Raw genomic sequence first — 18,633 nt, forward strand, 5'->3', positions numbered from 1 at the left:
GCTGGCCTCCCGTTCTCCTGCAGCGGCAGCACTTTGGCTCCCTGCTGGCCCTCCCCATCGCTTCTCCACTGCCAGGAACCTGCTCTCCAGCCTCGTCTCATCTCAGACACCAAGGCTGAGATTCAGGCCACTCGTGATCCCAAGCACGGGGCCTCTGTCGGTAGGGGCTTATCCGCAACCCCATCTGCCAATATATGGCCAAGGCAACCTGCCAGGGGTCGGTGCTGCTGGAGACAGGGTGAGGACATACTGACCCAGAGCATCTCCCTAGCAGCTTCTGCCAGCCGGGCCGCTTCCTTAGTACAAACTCCTGTCATGGTGCAAGGGGCCAGGCCTGTACAGTAAGGTGACTGGGCTGGATGGGCAGATGGGAGCTGCCTGCGTCTCATTCTCTGCAGTGTCTCCTGGCTCCCACGGCACATGGGCAGCTGGATGGATGGAGGCCAGGAGGAAATCTATTTTCAGATCAAGCAAACAGCGCTTCCGAAGACCTATCCCGGCAGAGGGCCCATCTCCTGGCAGAGAACCAGTGGTTCAGGGACACCAGGGGAGGCTGGCTGGATAAGGGTCATATGAGCAGCAAGTGCCCCTTCCTGCGGGCAGGAAACACCGATCTGTTGTGATCCGATTGTCCTTCCAGCAACTGGTCTCTCAGCCCCAGGATAAGCAGCCAGCTGAAGGCAGTAGGGTTTCCTGAGCCAGTGAGGCTCAGACATGAGCTTGGTATGTTGGGGGCAGGAGCTATGTAAACACTGCACGGCCTGTGACAATCTGGAACCAGGCTGGAAAGCTCTGGGTGAGCAGCCCTTTGCCTCCCAGACGCTGTCCCATGTTCTCCTGTAGCCACTAGAACGCAGGTGCACACAGAGGCAATTGCTCTGCCCCGCGGAGCGTTCCCAAGCACTGCCAAACACGGACAGAGCCGCAGTCCCGTGGAAATGGTGGATCAGTGCCATCCGCCCTGTGGGGCCAGGAAATTGGCACCGATGCGTGGAGTGACTTGGCTGAGGCTGCATGAGTCCTTCTTAGAGCTGGAGTTAAAGCACGGTCTCCCGACTCCCAGTCTTGTGCTCTGATCCCCTCTACCAGCACAACCAGCCATTGATTCCTGCTTTCTTCTTTTTATTTCCAGTCCCCTTCCTGATCATTTCTTCTAGATGAAACAAATTGCTTGGCCTTACAACGGGGTCATCTCTGGTGTGGGTCCCGCCTCCCTCTCGTCCCTAGGCATTGCTGCACCAGAGCTAGCTGGCTGGGGCTTTGCTGCCAGTCCCCAAGAGTGCTCTCCTGGGGCTGGCAGTGGGGCATCAACAGCAGAAAGCCCTCGGTCCAGAATTCCTTTCCCCTCTTCTTCCGCAGAGATGGTTCGTCTGTTTCAGGTTATGTGCTGAGTTATGTCCATTCATGCAAGTTTGTGCCCCAAAGGGTGCCATGGGGTGATGTGCTGGGTCAAACTGGGGTGGACATGGCTCCTTGGGTTCATGTCCTGCCAGCCCGTTGTGTCACAGAATTTTCCTCCACGTGGGAGGCATCACACAGTCAGAGTTCAGGATGGGGAGGGGCTGAGCTCAGACCCTAATCACATGTGGTATGTGATCTCCAACCTGTATGGCCTGCAGGACCCAGGGAGTTGGTTTTGGGCAAGCACCAGCATGTGACTAAATAGCACCGAAGTGCTGGGTCTACCTAGGTCACAGGGCAGGGAGGGCCAAGGGCTGCATCTGAACCAAAGAATTTTTATGATCAGAGATGATGCATGAGCCCAAAATAACCCAGCTCGGCTCTGATCCCAGCACTGTTTGCACCCGTACGCTGAGCGCGTCTGATCTGGAGTCACTGGGAGGTGAGAAACTTGGAGGCCATGAGGATGACAATTATAGAGTCACTTATCAGAGAGCAGCGCATGCCTCAGAGCCTGTTTGGGGTGGGGCCAGGGGGAGACAGGAGAAAGATGTTTCCATACTGGTCAGGTCCCTGGTTGTAAATGAACTGTCCCAGACGTGTCCAGGTGGCTCATCCTCCTTGAAGCCGGGAGCGCGCTGCAGGGTTCCAATGACCAACTGATTTTTGGTTTTCCCTGCTCCACCCGTGGAGTCTGATCAATCCCAGTTACTTTCTGATGTTCCTACAGCCAGTGAGTCCTAGTCTGTTCTATGGAGGTTCTCATACCGCACTCATCACTTTCGTATCTGAGCCCCTTTCAGACATGCATTAAGCAATATGACTAATATCTGTCTGGTCTCTCATCCTCTGCCCAGTGGAATGTTTCGGTTTGGAATTTGTTTTTATAATGTAGAGCCACACACAGACTCTCACAGGCAGAGAATCACATGCATATTGCTATGTGTTTAGATTAGAGGAGGCAAGGTCAAGGAAATGCACCTGGCTCTTGGAGTGGAAGGTGGGGAAGTTTACGGTGGCCCTCGCTTCCTGGGGGAGTTTGTTTCCCGGTCTTGGACTGACTCCCAAGAAAGTTATTATGGAGAGTTCCATCAGAGGAGCGGAGTTCGCAACCACAGTCTTCATCCTGGAGCTTGAGGCTCTTTTAGATCCCCTGGGCCTAGGCCAAGGAGTCCCTTGAAGATCAGGACGGAGACCTTGACTTGCTATTCTATGGGGAGCCAGTGTTAGTCTATGGGAGGACAGCTCAGAGAAAACTTGTGCTGCTGAGGAGATGCTCTGCAGCGCTCTGTATTAGTTGGTGTTTCCTAAGTGCTGTTGGCTTCCTGCCCAGGTGCCCCACATTGCTGTAGCCCAGCCCAGTGGGGATGAAGGCATGAATGACTGAGCCCGGGTCATCATCTGGCAGGACGGGCCGGAGCATCCTTGCCAACCGGAGGTGACAGAAAGCATTCCTTGCAGGTGCTACTATGTGAGAGCTCAGCACCAGCGAGGAGTCCAGGGGCCTCCTGAACTGCAGACTGAATTGCCCAATTGTGTGGGGGTGAACCTTCAACAACAGGATGCTGCACCATGGCTGCAAACTTCTCAATGTGCAGAAGGTCCACTTAGCTGATGACCTCGCAGGGCAGCATGACTCTTTGCTCCTAGACTGTCCACAATGGGCCCTCTCCCCTGTACATTGCCCCCAGGGGTAGAAACCTGTAACAGATGAAGCGTCCGGGGCAGAGGGGAGAGCTCCAGTGGACGCTGTTCCCGGAGGCTGATCAGTCATGGCCTAGAGCAATTGTCAAACTCTGATGATACGAGGGAGGCAGAGGCAGCTTCCTCTCCTCCATGCAAGCATCTGCGCAGATTTGTCTGGGTGGAGTCCCCCAGGCACTGGACAGCCCAGGGAGTTGTGCTGCCCTCGACTGGAAGCAGGTCTGAGTATTTCTTGCTGTAAGGAGTGGCCGAGTGGCTTGGGCTGAGACTGGCCTTGACTGGGACTGGTATGAGCCTGCCTGCAGCAGGGTGAGCATCTTCCCTGCTTGAGTGTTGCTCAGTCTCAAGGCCTGAGTGTTTACATGGGACATACAGACTGTCTAGGCCTGGTGCTGCCTTCTTTCCGGGGGAGAGGGAAGGTTCCTGCAAAGATGGGTAATTGTTGTTGAAATCTAGTTGCAAGTTGCTTTACTGAAGTATCCTGGCGGGGCAGTGGGTTGGTGCAGCATGTCCTGTGGCTGGGTGACATGGCCGCGCCCACGCCCAAGTGCAGGTCTGCCACGCACACCTGCAGCCATTCACGCCCACCTGTGCCCACGTCAGTCAAAGAGGAAATTTCTTTTGCCAACTTATGCTAAGTACTGATTCAATTTGTTCCTGTTTCCATAACAACCTCCCAGTGCTTTCTGGTCCTCTGTTGTTACACAGACATTGAGATTTGGCATGTAAGTGCTCCACAAAATTCATCACGTTGGGAAAGAGAGTCGGGCTCTGATAAATAATAATTGCCAGACCCTGCAGGTTGGGAATGGGCCCAACCTCTGCCAGTGAGCCCCCCATCTCCTTGCCCTATGGGGCGGTGCTGGTGAGTTCAGATCACTCTGCTGCACCGCCCCCCTGGAAGGCATTAGTCTAGTTTTCTCCCCTGCATGCCTGAGTGAAGCTGATGAGTTTTAGGGATTGTGAAGATGGGAGGCTAATAGCAGTGATGTGTGCCCAGCTTTCCAGGGGCAATGGGCGCTTCCCCACCAACAGAGCTGTCAGTAGACTCCCTTCCTTACCTGCAGGCCCCTGGGCTCCCTGCAACCCTCAGCTCTGCTGGTGCCCCTCAGTCCCAAACCACAGCCACCTGCTGTCCCAGCCCTGGGCTCCCCACAGCTCTGCCAGTTCCCTCAGTCCCAACCTGCAGTCCTAACACTGACCTCCCCTCCCCCAGCTCTATGAGTGCTCCTCAGTCTTGCCTACAGCCCCCTCTCTGAGCGCAGAGTTTTGTCTGGTGTATTTTAACTCTGTAACTGCCACATAGGCGGTCGAACAGCTGTTGGAAGTGGGAGGGTTAAAACAACTGATGTTTGCATAGGCCTCCAGAGTTCCTCTGAGCGTGGGGGTGTTTCTGTCTATATGGGGGGGGGGGGGGACTATAAAATACATGAGTCCCAGGCAGTGACCGGGCTCCTCCAAGAGGCAAGTGATGTCTCCTGGGCTCTGTGCCCAGCTCACTGCATGAACCAGAAGCCCCCTCTGTCTGCATGCCCCTATCTCTGAAGGGGGTGCCGATGCAGATCTTCCCAGGGGTCGCTAGGAGGGGGCGCTCAAGAGCACTAAGGATTCCTGTGCTCCGCAAGGCTCCTGTGCTCAGTGATCTGTGCTGGCTGCCTTCTCCTAGCCCAGGCACAAGATGAGCTCTTGGCTCACATCAGGCCCAGGCTGGGCAGCCTTGGCCATGCCTCCGGCCAGTGACCCTGCTACAGTGAGGATGGGGGTGCTGGCTGGGCATGCGCAGCACCAGGCAGGCTGGATGGCAGGAGGCTGGCACCTTTAAATGTATTTCGGTTGCTCCTGCAGCATGTGCTGGGCCTGCCCCCGAAGTCCACTGAGATACCAGGGCACCCAGCAACGGCACTAGTGTTGGGCGGGATAGTCCCCAGGTGCAGTTCTTAGGGACCCTGGCACCTTGCGGTACTCCCCAGCACAGGCCCACCATTAACTCAACACCCACACAGATGTAGGGATGTCCATTTTTATTTGCAGGGTATTAGCTCCCGCAGGGAGAGAAGACTCCAGTGACCTCCAAACCCACCCGCTGCCTTAACCCTGAGCTCATGGACTCAGCTGTTCCCCATGCCAGTGGCAGTACACCCTCAGGATGGGCTCCCCAACCGAAGGGGTAAAACCCCAGAGAGCCATCCCTTTGTCTCTAGCTGCTGATGCCTCTTGGCATGGGCTGGTCACAGAACAATCCTGCCATGCGGGAGCACTAGAGGGGGCCTCTTGACACCGGGCTCTATATGCAAGTCACTTCCCGTCTCCATTTCCCTTCCTCCCCTTTGTCTGTTAAAGTGGAAGCTCTTTGGGGCAGGAGCCCTGGCTGGGGGCCTGTACTGGGCCCTGGTCTCACCTGACTGCTGCTAGACAAATGATTAACCTAGATACCCTGATTTCTGTTCAGTCCCTAGAGGCTGAGCAGCTTGATCCCTGTTCAATTCAGTTGTGCCTATGCCCTGGGGGAGCAGCAGGTGGGGCCATGGGACTTGCTGCAGGGTCGTCCCCCCCCTTTCCCCAGGGCAGCACAGGCATCTCCAAGCCCAAAGCCTGGAAGAGCTGCCAGGGCAGGCAGTAGCTGAACCTCCCAGACCCCTGAGAGCCTGCAAAGCCCGCAGTGGCCCCGGGGGAGCAGCGCTCCATGTGGGGGGGTGCACACACGCTCGCACGTTTACATTCCTAAAGGGGCTGCTGAACGGAGCCATGCCATTGGCTGCCAGCGATGCAGCTCCTGGGTATCCGGCTTCGCAGCTCCTCGAACAGCAGAGACCCCTCGGCACAGCAGTGGCCGGCCTGTCTCCCCGGAGAGGGGCAGGGCCTGGTTCCGATCTCACTCCAGTTCCACATCTGATTCCCCTGGGGTTCCTCCCGCCTCCCAGGTGTCCCTGGCCGGAGCGTGGCCATGGGGTGTCAGTCCGGAGCGGCTGCTCCGGCGCCGTGGGCGTGAGCGCTGCAGGGACCCCCGCTCCCGGCGCGAGTCTGGCTCGGCGGCAGGTCCCCATGGTGTGAACGTGCCGCGGCCGGGGAGCCGCAGCCTGGCGGGCCCCCTGCCTGGGTCCGGCGCGGGGCCGCCGACGTGCCGGAGCGCGGCGCGGGGGCCGGGGAGCGCGCCGCGGGCCACCCGAGCCCGGCCTGGCCCAGGGCGGCATGAGGGCCGGCTGCCCGCTCCGCGCCCTGGCTCCCGCCCGCCCCGGGGGCCGCTCCCCTCAGCCCGGCGCAGCGCTACAGGACCCCCCGAGCGCGGGGATGCTGGAGTCGGGGCGCAGCGGCGCCGAGGCGCGGTGACCCCCGGGCGGAGCCGCCGGCGCCCAGGTATGGGCAACTCTCAGCGCAAGCCGCCGAGGAGCCCCCGGCCAGGCAAGATGGACTCGGCAACAGGTACCGCCGCGGCGCCCGGGCTGGGGGGGGTCCCTCTCCGTGCCCGGCTCCCCGGGGCCCTGCCTGGGTGCGCTCCGCAGCCCCTGTTCCGCCCCACCACGCCCGCGCCCTCTGGCTGTGTCACCCCCAGCACTCGGTAGTCTCCCCTCCCCTCGTGCTGTGGGTGCAGTGTAAGCCCCCGCTCTCCCCTCTCCGGCATGAGCCATGCAGCTGGGATCCTGCATCTGCCTGGGGGAGGGTGTGGGCAGCACCATAATCCACCTCTTATATTGCCTCTGCCATGCTGTGCTGCCCAGCCCCCTGCCAACCCAGTGTCAGGGCAGGATGAGCCTGCCCCAGCCCTGGCAGCCCAGGCACCGGCTCTTTCTGCTAGCCCCCTGCCAGTGCAGCGCCAATGCAGGGTGAGCCTTGGCAGCCTGGGCACCGGGCTCCTGCCAAGCAGCTTCTTGCCTGCCGTGCACTCCCAGCCCTGCGCCCTAATCCTCCTCCTGCAGCCTAGCTTGCCCTCCTGTTGCTGTCACACATGTTCCTGCCAGGTCACAGGCAGAACACTTCCTCTCCTCTCCCTGGAGACCCCTCCTCCACCTCCTCCTCAGGCCAGGCAGGGGCAGGTGGGGAGGCTGCCTAGCTGGGCTGCAGGCTCTGTTCCCTGGAGTGCTCTGAGTTGCGGTGGTGAGGGGGGGCTGACAATACATGCTGAGTATCTGCAGGTGCTCTGGGGTTTGCTATAGCAACAGGAATGACACTGGGCTGTGTGCTCCAGCAGTTCCCCAGGGAGCTTTCATTCCCCCTGGCTGGCCCAGAGTGTGGGCCTGCTGCATGCAACCCCCTGTTCTAGCTGTGTCACATCTGGAGAAAGGTTAAGGGACTTGCCCAAGGTCACACAGTGAGTCAGAGCCAGGACACCTGGGTTCTGCTCTTGGCCCAGCTGCTAACTAGAATATGTCACCTTCACTCCAGGTTGTGTGTGTGCAGGTGCTGGCTTGCTGCTGCCCTCTATTGGCTGGAATGTGGGTGACTGGCTTCAGTGGCTCGGGGGCCCCCCTGTAACCAGCCCAGCTGTGTTAGCCCAGTGGAGGGAGGCAGGCTTCTCGGTGTTGCACTGTAACGCTGTGTGTGGGAGAGAGACATGCACTGCTGATGCCCTCTGGTGTCTGGGCCTGCAGAGAGGATAAGGCACTGGTGTTGCTGCCAGCTCAGGGAGCTCTCCTACGTGTTTGGAGCTGACTGAGACTGGCTGTGTGTTGGGGCAGTGGCGATTTGGAGAGGAGTTGGACCATCTGCGGCACTTGAATTTGTTGCACATGTGTAGTGTGATATGGGGTCCATATCTCAGCACCCACTGCTCATTTGCAGGGAAACTCCAGCTGGAGGGCCTGGGGTCTGTTCTCTCCCCTCACTGCATGGGTGCAAGTCTCTTACCGACTCCTGGGCTTGAGTCAAGCACCGTAGAGGGTGCGTTACGACTCGCTGTGTCACTGGAGAGACCCAGGCAAGGAGGCAGTGACAGAACCTACCCCCAAGGGACCTGTGCGGGTTACCAGGATTCACTGCAGAGCTCTTGGACTAGCAAACTAGTCCAACCTTGTCTAGCCCTGACCTTGCTTCACACAGGGCTGTCTATTCACTCCTCTGCCCTCCCCTGGGCTGACCTCGGCAATTCAGCTACTTGGGAATCTTGCCTCCATCTCTTTCTGACCCCTGGCTCCAGGAGATGTGAGGATGTGCTCTGCACATGCTCAGATCTTGCCGTTTTCCCAGTGCTTGGGCTAACCTTTGTCAGGTCTCCTCAGACTATTCCGCATTCAGTTCAGCCAATCCTTAGAGCTCAAAATGCTGCCCTGTCTCTTACAGATACCTAGTGAATGGGAATATGACAGCTCAGGGAGAACTTCATGCCTAGGAGTCCTGGCTGATGTTAGCCCTGCAGAGCCCACACAGCTGAGAGAGGGGGAGCTGGAGGCTAGTCTGGCTAGATGCAGGAGAAGGGAAGGCCCTGGCTTGCCCCAGATCCCTGGGGAGCATGCAGGGCCAGCTATTTAGAAAACAAACCTGTATCTCTTTACTTGTTAACTGAGTGCATGTATACCATGGAGTCACCCCCACTAATATGACCCCTCTCCAGTGCTGCGGTTTAATTTTGGGTAACTTCTCACAGCAAAGCTGCCCTTGGATCCTAGTCGATGTGCTATGTTGAGGGTTTTAGCTAAGTCATAATTGCGAATTTGCCTGCTAGAGAATTTTCACACTCATCTCATATGTAAAGTGGGGACAACTGAGACACACCCAGTCCTGTTAGTGCTAGAAGGCTGTTGGGATTCTGATGGCCCAGGCATTCCTCCTGGAAAGGTACCGCCCTAAAACCAAAGCTGAAGGTGAAGCCTTATCTGCTGAGTAAGAAGCCACTGAAACTCGATAGCCCTTAGTGCCTGCTATCCCCAGAAAAAACCAGGCCTTTGGTGGGTCCCCTCCCCAGACAGGTCAGAACCAGATCAAGTGATTGCAACACTCAATCACAGGGCTGGGCAGTGGGACTGCAACCAGTCTCAGATAGGCTAGAAGGGCTGCGGAGGCTTCCATGGACCTGCTGGGTGGGGACATGTTTCCTGACCTAGGAGGGTTTTTTCCAGCAGTGTGGGCAAAGCCTAAGTCAGCCCCTGGGAGCAGAGGAAAGAGGATCCATTTTGGGAGCAGCAGGGCAGGATGCATGGCTGGAGTCCAACCTGAAGCTGACCACTACCCTGGGAAAGTCCAGGCTAAGGGTAGGAAATGCCTTTGTTGGCCTCCCCTATCCAGTGAAGTCCTGTGCTCACACAAACAGCCTGTGCTGTGTGCTGTGCTTGCTCCTTGTGCTCTCCTTAAACAGCTCTTTGTTCTCATCAAATACGCATTGGTTCTGACTCTTCTATGGGGAGCAGCCCTGAGAGCTTGTCAGTCACCTGCCTCCTTTCCAGCAGAGGTGGGGAAGGAAGGGGCTAAGGCCTGCGGGCTGCGGGGGACCCAAGTCAGAACCGACCCACCACCACCACCAAAAAAAAAAAAAAAATACTGTCGTAGGCCGGGTTCTGACCACGTGGGCAACAGCAAGTATGTGGCAGGGGAGGACTGCACTGAGGTTCTGTCTGGTCCGGTGCGGCAGGGCGTGGCCGTGCCGATGCTCTGACCTGGTGCAGCAGGGGCTGTCTATGGAAATGGCCATCCTGAACTTCTGACCCAGTAGGGCAGGGGGGACTGTGCCGATCATCTGATCCGGTGGGGCGGGGGTGGCTGTGCCGATGTTCTGACCAGGTGTGGAATTTCCTATGTCCTTATGAAGACGAAGTGACTGGCAGGGAAAGGCCAAAGCTTTGCAGGGGAGGGGCTCTGTAGTGAGCCAATCTGTCTGTTGTAACTGGTCGCAGTAATAAGGTCTGTGGGAGTTACTAACCATGGCTCCAGAACTCTCACTAACATGCAGCCCCCCCAGTACTGTGCAGTGACTGCCAGTGTGAGGGCAGGGAGATGCTGGTGACGTCCCCCAGGACAGTGGCCGAGATGAATGGCAGTGACATCCAGCACTGGACGTCTGACCTCAGTCCCTGCAATTCAGGTTTGTGACACTCCATCAGACCCTGCATATATGCTGTGGCCTCATTGCAGAGTGACACAGTCTGCATGGACAGTGACTGCACACTCCAGGCACCTGTGTGCAGTGTCTGTGTAATCCAGTGCTGCACAGAGTGACCCTGGTTACCATGTGTCACCCTGGGGACCTAGGGCTTTAAGAGCACGTCTGCACTGCAGCTGGAAGTGTAATTCCCACCTCAGGCACATGTGCATGTGCTAATTCTGCTCACGCTAGCACGCTAAAATCAGTGGTATAGCTGTGGCAGCCTGGACTAGCCACCGGAGTCCAATCCACCCAATCCGTGGGGTACGTACTGGGTGCCTAGCCTGACCCACTTGTGCTGCTGCGGCCATGCTGCTATTTTCAGTGCTCGAGCAGAGCTATCACGGGTATGTCTACCCAAGCTGGGAATCCCACCTCTGACTGTTGTGTAGGCAGGCTGTAACTGTCCTGAGAGCCCCCAAAGTGAGACAGACCCATGGAGACTGGTGGGTTTGGTGGAGGCCTCTGGCCCTGACGGGTGAGTGAGTGAAGCAGAGCCATTTTTTGACTGTGACACTGTCATCTGCGGCTGGAGCTCTGGGCCACAGTTCACTGCCTAGTGTCAGCAAACAGTCTTGAGATGTCTTGGCTGAGCAGGCTGGAGATTGCTGACCTGATAGCGCATGAAGCTGTCTGCTCCGCTGAATGATAGACTCTGGGGCGGAACTGTACCGCTGCCGTCAATGGAGGTACACTGGTGGAACTGAGCAGAATCAGGCCATCTGCATCTAGCCATGGCTTAATCCCTTTATGAGGGGGAGTGGAAGTGCACAACAGCCTCTGCAAACAGCTCCTCTGTTCATGCCTCACCCCAGGACAGAGGGCAATGCAGGAAGGAGTCTTTATACCCACTCACGCTTACAGCTGTTCCCCAGTAATGGCTGGCTTAGCCAGGAATACGTGCTCAGACACAGCCTCCACAAAGTGGAGCTAACATTGTTAAATACGTATCCTAGTTAAAGGTAAAGCATAGGTCTTACAAGAATGCATTGGGGTTAAAAACCTCTGTTGGAAAGTCAGGACACTCTAAGTTAGCGTAACACCTTAAACAAATGTCACTGTTTGGGACCCTTTGGTAACCTTAACTCTGCCCTTCTCCATCTCCCCATGTGTCCTCAGTATACGGTAGAGAGATGTCTGAAACAAGCATCACAGATTGGCATAGGGCCTGATGGCCTAGTATACCCACAGCTCCTCCCCATTTCACCAGGAAGTAAGTGTGTGTGTGTGTGTAAGTCTCCTTAAATTTCTTAGTGTTTTTCACAAATTCCTCTGTGATGCCTGGATGATTCCTAGGCTGGCTTTGTGAAGCAGGAGTGCCGAAGGACAGTCCTTGTAATGGATCTAGTGTTGCCAGGGATCCTGTGTAGATCTGCAGGAGACCTTGTATCAGCTTGACTCTGCATCAGCTCTGCAGGAACCTCCCTTTGAGGTTCCACACACCAATCTGTTGTATTGCAGAGGCTCCCTCTCCTTCCCACTTCTGTATGAACCTGAAACTTCTCTCCTGCATCAGGGTCCTGGACAGCAAAGCTTCTGCAGAAAGGCTGGAATAGAGAGTACAGTGTATGCCCGAGAGCCAAACCCAATCAAATCTCTATTCGACATTGGTGAGGCCTCATCTGGAGTACTGTGTCCAGTTTTGGGCCCCACACTTCAAGAAGGATGTGGATAAATTGGAGAGAGTCCAGCGAAGGGCAACAAAAATGATTAGGGGACTGGAACACATGAGTTATGAGGAGAGGCTGAGGGAGCTGGGATTGTTTAGCCTGCAGAAGAGAAGAATGAGGGAGGATTTGATAGCTGCTTTCAACTACCTGAAAGGGGGTTCCAAAGAGGATGGCTCTAGACTGTTCTCAATGGTAGCAGATGACAGAACGAGGAGTAATGGTCTCAAGTTGCAGTGGGGGAGGTTTAGATTGGATATTAGGAAAAACTTTTTCACTAAGAGGGTGGTGAAACACTGGAACGCGTTACCTAGGGAGGTGGTAGAATCTCCTTCCTTAGAGGTTTTTAAGGTCAGGCTTGACAAAGCCCTGGCTGGGATGATTTAACTGGGAATTGGTCCTGCTTTGAGCAGGGGGTTGGACTAGATGACCTTCTGGGGTCCCTTCCAACCCTGATATTCTATGATTTACATGCATTGCTGCCCTCTACTGGACTCAGCTCTGCTCGTTCTGGGTAGAATCTGTCTCCCTCTGGTGGCTGGAGGCCTGCAAAGAGGAAGAGGCTGAGTGAGAAGCATTGGTTTTGGAGGTTGTGGCCTGGTTCTTTGGCTGATGTCATGCATGCTGTTTGTTTGTAGATTTGCTAGTGTGTGCTGGGGCTGATTAGGGAAAGCTGCCTTTCTCCCAGACTGTTTGCAGTAAGCAGTTCATCAGATGAATTAGCCCCTCTCCTTGTTTGAGGATTAGCCCCAAACAGGCTTTGGTTTCATGGATGTGTTGATTAATCCACAAGTGGCTGTGCAAACCTATTTCAGCCTGTGGAATGCTCGTGAACTCTTCACTGCCACTATTGCTGAATATTTGTGCTGTGAGATTAGTCACAGAGTTGCATGGTATTGTTTCCACTTCACAATTTGAGAGTTGCCAGATCTGCTAAGAACTTTTAAGCTGGCCTGGGGAACATGGCCATTGTGAATAATGATGCACACACCCTCATGTGCAAGTATGCCCGATGCTTTCAGTTTCCACAGGGTTTCTTGAGGACAACATTTTGCTCACAGAAATGTGTGCAAAAAGTGACCGAGGAAGGTGGTGGGTCCGGGAAGTGATGTGTGTATTCTGTCCTGAGCGTCTGAGTGTTCACCTGCTGCCTGGGTGCAGGGTCGCTCGATTCTAAGAGATTGATTGCAAAGGTAAGCCATGCAGCTGTGGAGCATGACGGCTCGTGCAGGGTTGGAAATGGAATTCCGGCACTGCATTGTGAAACCTGCAGAAAGGTCACATCCAGAGAGCTGCTTCTCTTCTCTGTATTTTTCACATTTTGCTTGTCATGTTTGTTGGTTCAAAGAAAACGAACAAAGAGCAGCAAGGAAGATTCAGTCCTGCAGCTACGTGGAGTGTCAGGCCTGCCGTAACCTGTGGAGGAATGCTGGGGAAACGGCAGCAAACACTAGCTCAGCAACACCAAGTCAGCAGCAAGCAGGGGCTGTGCTGAGAGTCCATTCCAGGTGGGCAAAGGAATCCAGTTCCAGTCCCTAGTCTATCTCCACATGAATTGCAGGACAAGAGCCCCCCTTCCTGTCCGACACTTGCGCAGATCCTGCTAGCTAAACAGTTTGATCTCTGGTGGTCACATGTAAACTATGGCCTGGCTAACCTGTGTCTATGGGAAATGGGTTCTGCCCATATTTCCCCACACCTCGGCCACTACACTGGTATTTCTTTGTATTACTGTAGCACCTAGGAGCCCCAGTGATGGGGCAAGACTCCATTATGCTATGTGCTGTGCAAACAGAGCAGAAAGATGGTGTCTACCTCAGAGAGCTTCAAGTAGGCATCTTGGCAAAGGAAAGCTGGGAGGCAGGATCTGAAGGAAGAGAAGGGGTCACTTCTGCAGATGTTTACAGTGAGCTCCTCCCAGATGTGGGGACAGCACGGGGGAAAGCGTGAAGGGGCTTGTTTGAACATGTAACTCATAGGTTACCCATGAGTGATGGAGTCTGGATTCATGGCTCGGCTGGAGGTGAGCCTTGTCATGATGAGAGGTCGGGTGGGGATGGTCTGTGGAGGGACTTGGAAGTGAAAACAAGTAGCTCCTGTCTGATGCAGTGGAGAAGGGGGAGCCCGTGGAAGGATGCAGAGAGGATGATGTGGTCAAAGCTGCGGGCTAGAAGAAGGATCCTTGCAGCAGAACCCATTGTTCTGAATGGGTATGAGTGGGACGAGGTGACATTGGTCAAGGCTGGAGAGAAGGATGTTGCAGTGGGTGAGATGCAAGATGAGATGAGAGCCTGGGTGAGGGTTTTAGCTGTGTGGATGGCTCGGAAAGGCATAGCTTAGACATAGCCTGGATGTGAGGACCTAGAGAGAAGGCCCTGGCAAAGATGATGCCCAGGTTATGGGCCTGAGCGCCAGGCAGGGTTGTGGTGTTGTCCACAGTGATCGAGCAAGGCAGAACAGGGAGGGACTGGGGGACATGAAGAGCTCTGTTTCAGCCATGTTGGGCAGCTAGACATCCCCGAGGAGCCATCAGAGACAGGCTGCGATGGCAGTTTGAACAGACGGAGCCAGGTCTGGAGAAGAGAGGTAGGGCTGGGAGCTGTCAGCGTAGAGATGAGAGCTGAATTTGTGTGTGGATGAGATGACCCATGTCCCCAGCTTACTCAGGCTATCCCTGGGGGCTGGGTGGCAGGGGCGGTTGCTGAATCTGTGGTGCCTTAAATACCGGCTCTCTGGGAGATGTGATGCCCTGGTACCTCATCTTCCGCTTGTAGTGGGCAAGTAGCAGCCAATACCCAGTTTGGGTTGCAGTGGAGTTTCCGTCAGCACCCCTGGGTTGGCTCCTTTCTGAAACCCACAAACAAAGGAGCACTGGGCTTGATTTTGAAAGTGCCTGCGTGATTTAGAATCCACGTCCTAGTCTCAGAAGTGACATGGGCACTGAAGGGCCTAGCCCCCGTTAAAGCCAATGAGATGTAGGTGCTGCAGTGCCCAATTCTCTTTGGAAACAGGCCGTAGACACCTGAATCACTTAGGTGCTTTCAGAAATGTTGCCTGTTGGCCTTACAGCAGGGTGGTTAGTCTGTGGCTGAGGCAGGATCAGGGGTGAGTGGGTTCTGGCAGCCTAAAGATAGAGGAGTTGGTCAGAGTTCAAAACTCAAAACTTCTCCTGTCTTTTTGCCACTTTTGTAGGAAAAAGCCCCATGAGAAGGCGGCTCCCTGGCCTGGCCCCCAGTGGGACTGAGCACCCGGCCCCAGCGATCAGGGACTGGGCATTTGCTGCCCACGTTATGAAAAGGGAGCGTCAGCCCAGGTAGCAGGAACTGGTGTGCTGGCCTTGGCAGGACTGGAAGCAGGAGTCAGCTCTGCGTGGGGGCACCACTGAAATTAGCAAAGGAAAAGGCCCATTTGGTTCCTGACAGTTCAGGAGTATCCCTGACTGTACCAGGGGACTGCATTGTCCAGCCTAGTTTGAACTGTCCTAAGCATTGGGGCTCCTGGAGAGACTTCCCCAGTATTCAGCCTAAATTTCCCTTTAGTTCCACCCTCCTGACCCACCCCAAATAATTTCTCTCCAATTCTGCGGCTTGCACCTTCCAGCATGTGCAGCCTGTTCCCATGTCCCCACCTAGCTGTGAGTCCTCCAAGCTTGTATTTCCTGTACACACACACACACACAGATAAGCATGCACGCTCTGCCTGGCGGTGATGTCTAGTAGCCAAGAAAGAACAAATACAAAGTTTCCAGAAGAGTGAGTGAGAGCACAGTGTGTGGTCACCCTGCCTGCACCCCCTCCCAACTGGCTCTCAGTCTCACATTTAAAGGGGAACGACACTATAAAGTACACATGCCCCGTGAAAGGATCTGAGTCTGCATCACTTAACCAGCACACATTCATCAGTCCCTCCAGATCCCAGTGACATGTGAGTGATGTGCTCCATGCCCACCCCCCACATCTCTGCTACAAAAGTGATTGACAGATACAGAGCTGGCAAGGTCCATGCCCCTCTCTTCTCACTGCACAGAGCAGAGCAGGAAGCATGGATTCACCAAGGGAAGGTCATGCCTGACTAATCTAATCGCCTTTTATGATGAGATTACTGGTTCTGTGGATGAAGGGAAAGCAGTGGATGTATTGTTTCTTGACTTTAGCAAAGCTTTTGACACGGTCTCCCACAGTATTCTTGTCAGCAAGTTAAGGAAGTATGGGCTGGATGAATGCACTACAAGGTGGGTAGAAAGCTGGCTAGATTGTCGGGCTCAACGGGTAGTGATCAATAGCTCCATGTCTAGTTGGCAGCCGGTATCAAGTGGAGTACCCCAAGGGTCGGTCCTGGGGCCGGTTTTGTTCAATATCTTCATAAATGATCTGGAGGATGGTGTGGATTGCACTCTCAGCAAATTTGCGGATGATACTAAACTGGGAGGAGTGGTAGATACGCTGGAGGGGAGGGATAGGATACAGAAAGACCTAGACAAATTGGAGGATTGGGCCAAAAGAAATCTGATGAGGTTCAATAAGGATAAGTGCAGGGTCCTGCACTTAGGACGGAAGAACCCAATGCACAGCTACAGACTAGGGACCGAATGGCTAGGCAGCAGTTGTGCGGAAAAGGACCTAGGGGTGACAGTGGACGAGAAGCTGGATATGAGTCAGCAGTGTGCCCTTGTTGCCAAGAAGGCCAATGGCATTTTGGGATGTATAAGTAGGGGCATAGCGAGCAGATCGAGGGACGTGATCATTCCCCTCTATTCGACATTGGTGAGGCCTCATCTAGAGTACTGTGTCCAGTTTTGGGCCCCACACTTCAAGAAGGATGTGGATAAATTGGAGAGAGTCCAGCGAAGGGCAACAAAAACGATTAGGGGACTGGAACACATGAGTTATGAGGAGAGGCTGAGGGAGCTGGGATTGTTTAGCCTGCAGAAGAGAAGAATGAGGGGGGATTTGATAGCTGCTTTCAACTACCTGAAAGGGGGTTCCAAAGAGGATGGCTCTAGACTGTTCTCAATGGTAGCAGATGACAGAACGAGGAGTAATGGTCTCAAGTTGCAGTGGGGGAGGTTTAGATTGGATATTAGGAAAAACTTTTTCACTAAGAGGGTGGTGAAACACTGGAATGCGTTACCTAGGGAGGTGGTAGAATCTCCTTCCTTAGAGGTTTTTAAGGTCAGGCTTGACAAAGCCCTGGCTGGGATGATTTAACTGGGAATTGGTCCTGCTTTGAGCAGGGGGTTGGACTAGATGACCTTCTGGGGTCCCTTCCAACCCTGATATTCTATGATTCTATGAAGCAGATTACCCCAAATGAAAGAGCTGGGGGAGGGGAAGGGGAACGTCTTTACTGGGTGCAACCAAACCCCAGGTCTGACTCTGTCTGCCTGCAGCAAGCTGGAATCCTGACCCAAATCAGCACCCCTCCAAGGGAGGCTTTTGAGCTGTGGGTTTGCATATGGTCCCCTCTCTACTAATGAGCCACAGCTGGAGCTCAGATCCCGGCCCAGGGCTCGGACCCAGCCCTAGCTGCTGTTGGATGTAGGTGTTTGTTTTGCTGGGAGGTGAGCCGCTGTTCCCCAGCTCTTGCAGCAAGAAGGCCCCAGGCTCACTCCTGATCCCCACCCACCCCAAGCCGAGGGGCTGTAGGAGGAGGAAGTGCAAAGAGAGCTTGGGAATGGGCTCTGGGCCTCTCACCGCCCTGGGCCTGGCCTGGAGTGACTTGTTGGAGGGCTGTTCTGAGCTCTGTGGGAGCTGCACTGGAGCAGTCTCCAGCCACACCTCATGCCGACAATAATCAGGTTCTTTGGGGGTAGCATCATGCTCCAGAGCCCAGACTCCTACTCCCCAAGACGTGATTCCTCGGCAGGAAAGCCATGGAGGGAGGCAGAGTGTGCCCTGCCTGTGCTGTCCCTGCGCTAGGGATTCACAGGCCTTTCCTCTCCAGGGCTCGCAGTCTGGCTTCCTCCCCAGTGCTCTGCCCCTTGCAGTGCAGTCACTCTGGGGTGAGGGGCCTGCGGGCTGGGTGCTGCTAGTCGGCGAATGCTGGTAGGGAGGCAGTTGAACACCCTGGCTGGCTGGCTGGGTGGTGGCAAATGGGCCATGCGATGTGGGGCTAATGAAGAGCGAGGGCTTCGTTCACTGCCCCACGGAGCTCCGGGTCCTTCTCCTTTGAAAGCTGCACGCTTTTCCAACCACTTCCTCCCTCGTCTGGATTAGACCTAGGACAGGGCCATTTGGGTCATGGCTTTGCCAGCCGGGCTCTGCTGCGCCCTGCGTTTGCAGCATGCCTTTGGAGTGACTGGAGGGGGGCTGTGACTGCCATCCTGCGTGGAGGGACAGCCTGGCCGGCAGAGGCCCTGGGGTTCTCCCAAGTGGGTGAGTTGCCAGCACCAGCAGTACTAGGGGTTCGGCAGGGATCAGCCTCCCAGCAGCACGCTTCAGGCAGAGGCCTAACCCTTTGGCAACTCCAGAGCTTCATGGAGTGCCCCCTCCTCCTCCCCCCCCTTCCGCTCGCCCAGGGTTGAAGGTGGCGCCTGCATCTCTCTAGGGGCTGCCTCGTGCTCTGCAGGCCAACAACTCTGCCCCACGGAGCAGGAGCCCTGAGCCAGCCTGGCCAAGTGAACACTGCAGTGCCCCTGCTCCCTCCAGCGCCATGGACAGCCCACAGGGCGGTCAGGCATGTGCAGATGGGGTGGGACAAACGGGGAGTGGCAAGGGGGCTGAACCGCTGGGAAGGAAAGGGGTGGTTGGGCTGCAGTGTGACTCCCCACATTGGCCCAGAAGTCTTTGTGCC

General features: G+C 55.5%; 1 protein-coding gene across 3 annotated transcripts in view; it reads left to right on the forward strand.

The window, feature by feature from the left end:
* NHSL2 (NHS like 2) overlaps positions 1-18,633 on the forward strand; it is a 151,673-nt gene that overhangs the window by 64,481 nt on the left and 68,559 nt on the right. The window contains exon 1 of one of the 3 annotated variants that reach the window (XM_073360620.1): positions 6,365-6,525. The exons of the other annotated variants lie outside the window; for them this stretch is intronic. The gene's annotated coding sequence lies outside the window, so the exon portion shown is untranslated. Of the gene's footprint in view, positions 1-6,364; positions 6,526-18,633 lie in introns of those variants that run through there. 3 annotated transcript variants of the gene reach the window in all.

This window comes from Lepidochelys kempii, chromosome 9 (assembly GCF_965140265.1).
Source record: "Lepidochelys kempii isolate rLepKem1 chromosome 9, rLepKem1.hap2, whole genome shotgun sequence".
Taxonomy (NCBI): domain Eukaryota; kingdom Metazoa; phylum Chordata; order Testudines; family Cheloniidae; genus Lepidochelys; species Lepidochelys kempii.